We start from the raw sequence: 3,155 nt of genomic DNA on the forward strand, positions 1-3,155 counted from the left end.
TCCTATGAGCCAGGTTCGCTGTTTCCGTGTGTTGTGTGGTCCTTGAGTCATGTGACTCCTACAGTCCTTCTGTTATCTCTTCAGACGGATTCCCTGGGAATCAGGGAATCACTAAACACAGTGGTTGATGGAGGAACTGACAGGTGTACACGGTGCTTACATTCACAGTGGGAAAATGAATCTCCTAGAGGAGAAAACGTGAGAAAGGGAGAGGTGGGAATAAAAGGCCACTTTTGCGCGCACTAGAACATGGGAAGTGTGGAGAAGCAGCACAGGAAGATGTGCTCGGGTCCCAGGAGCTGCTGCTGTGGTCGTCATAGTCTGTGCTAATGAGAGCACAGAATGGTTTGGCAGTGGGTCTCTGCATCTGTCTCCAGAAGTTGCTGGATGAAGCCCTTCTTATGACTTTTGATCCAGCACCAATCTAGGAGTAGAGCAGAATATCATTAGTTCCTGTATATACACAGGGGCAAGCATTCATACACAGAAATAAAAAGCATCATTACACTGACATGTTTCCCTGGGGGGGGGAGTTGTCTTGTGGTTTTTAGGTCAATTCTAGGGCCCTGGGATATCCAGCCCCTGCATTCTGGGACAGTGTCGGGTGGGCTCACTCTCATGGAATTGTTTGGTTTGGTTTTCATTTATTCAAATTTTCTTTTTGGTGGGGGATGCTAACGGGGTGAAGGGCAGATATGGGGGGACTGGGAAATGAGTGGAGTTGGGTGGATGATGGGACATTGCCAAAGGATCAATAAGGAAATCACCTGTTCAAATATCCAACAAACAAACTCTGGGCACGGCCCTCAACGTGACCCCAGGAGGTACAATATCAATAAAACACGATGGTGAGAACTATGTTTTAAAACGGGAGAATACCATCTGAAGACGTGACTCGGAGGTTGAGGGTCCTTTTTCTCTTGCATAGGTTTTATTCCCAGCACCACAAGACAGTTCACAGTCATCTGTAACTCCAGCTCCAGGGGATCTGACCTCCTCTTCTGGCCTCTGATGCTACAGGCACTTATGAGTTCACATATAAACACAGGGGCAAGCATTCAATCACAGAAATAAAAATCAATAAATCATTAAGAATGATACCCAGGTGGTTTTCTAAAGAAGGTATACGTATGCCCAGGCACAAGGTGCTGTTGTGGTTCAGCAAGCCCGAGTTTGTGTTGTTTGTAACTAAACACAGTGGTTGATGGAGGAACTGACAGGTGTACACGGTGCTTACATTCACAGTGGGAAAATGAATCTCCAAGAGGAGAAAGGGAGAGGTGGGAATAAAAGGCCACTTTTGCGCGCACAAGAACATGGGAAGTGTGGAGAAGCAGCACAGGAAGATGTGCTCGGGCCCCAGGAGCTGCTGTGGTCGTCATAGTCTGTGCTAACGAGAGCACAGAATGGTCAGAACGACAGTGCCTGGAGTGCTCTTATGCAAGCAGCCAGGATCATGAAGTAAAGATGTCTGGAGCCCAGAAAGGGATACAGGACACTTGGGAGGCAAATGGGGAGGAGGAAGGCTGACAACTGATCAACTTAGCAGAAAAACTTGGCAAAAAGGGCAGCAAAGAACACGACAGAGATGCAGCTAACCTAAAATCGAGAGGGAAACAACAGCAGGCTAATGGGAAAAAAACCAAGCACTGGTGAGAGGGATGTGAGAGGGATTGAGAGGTGCCAGAGTAGTGGAGGTTGCTTGCACAGCTTAACCTTTGAGAAAGAGATCAGGGACACTAGGAAGGATGACCTGCTGGAACCCTACTTAAAAAGGAATACTGACAACCCCACTTCTGCATGTGGTCACACTGAGGATGAAGGCTTAGTCGAGCCAGAGATGCATGGAGCTGAGGACTGAGGTTCGAATCTATGAGATCTGGAATGAATAACACGGGGTAAACCCGAGTGGCAGGGTGAGATAAGACATGCATTCACTGGGGGTATAATCCCCGGTCCCGGAAGCACGTGTTTCTGCCCCCTGAGTCCATATGCTTGGATCTAGAGGAAGGCAAGGTAGATGGTCAGTTGAGAGAGGAAAGACAAGGATTCCACAGTACGGTCCAGTGTTGGAGGGGGTCTTTCTCCTCAGCAGATGGAGAAAGGGGGATTCTCCAGATGCAGCAGGGAAGCTGTGGTCCTGGACTGACTGAAAATGGACTCTCTCCTGAGGGCTAGCATTCCTGTAGTGAGCAGAGGATGGATGTTTGGTCTTGGCCTCCGGGAACACACACACATAGCCATCACTTTCTTGCCATTTGGTTTAATCACCCTGGTCACTTTGCACTGTTTGCTAGGTTGTTTCCCACATAGAGCTTGAACTCCTGGGAGGGTTGTCTTGTATTTGGGGGTGGCGTTATGGAGCAGCACAGACAAGGTAAGCTTTGCCCTCCTGGATTGCCCTCCTCCCTGGGATCTTCTCCAAAGGAGCCACAGCCCTGGAGTCACTCAGTGGCTGTGAAACATGGAGGCGTTGGTGACACATGGTATCTTGGGAGTGCATCAGATGGATGCAAACACCCATTGTGAATCCTGATTGGAAACGTCACAAAGAACCCGAAGGTGGAAACGGTGACAAGCCTTGGCGTGGCCCCCTTGTGTGAAGGGCATAGCCAGGGATGTCGGTGGTTCAACTAGAATATGGGTTTCTTGGTCTTTGGGAGCAAAAGTCCAGGCCGAGGGATATGCCCGGTGGGCAGTCGAGAGCCAGACAAGCACAGTGTGGCTGGACAAATGGACGTCCACACACTGGAATCATGGGAGCAAAGGGAAGAGAAACCAGGGACTCGGCTCAGCTTTGGTACCCTGTCTCGTGACAAATTCAAGCTGTCAGGCCTCTCATGCTGACCAGGCTCTGAAATGGTGCAAGAAGACCAAGGTCAAAGTTGTCCCCTTTGGACAAGAGGGTAGGGGGTAAAGAGCACGCTGAAACAGTTGGTGCGTTTTCAACAGGGGGAAACAGCAGCCACCCCCCTCGTGTCTGTCTCTGTAAAGCCCAGGAACTAGGAGTTGGCAGGAAATGAGAGCCTTGCAGATTGATCCCCTCATCTGGACATTAGGTCTCTCAGGCAGGAGAGGAGAGACAACCCTCATGGCCTTCATAACACCATGGTGAGGACTGACGACCACCTCTGGGGGAAAATGCTGAAACTAGG

The sequence above is a fragment of the Microtus oregoni genome, unplaced genomic scaffold (genome assembly GCF_018167655.1).
Source record: "Microtus oregoni isolate MIOR12 unplaced genomic scaffold, Mior012 000186F_ref0000110, whole genome shotgun sequence".
NCBI classification, from domain to species: Eukaryota; Metazoa; Chordata; class Mammalia; order Rodentia; family Cricetidae; genus Microtus; species Microtus oregoni.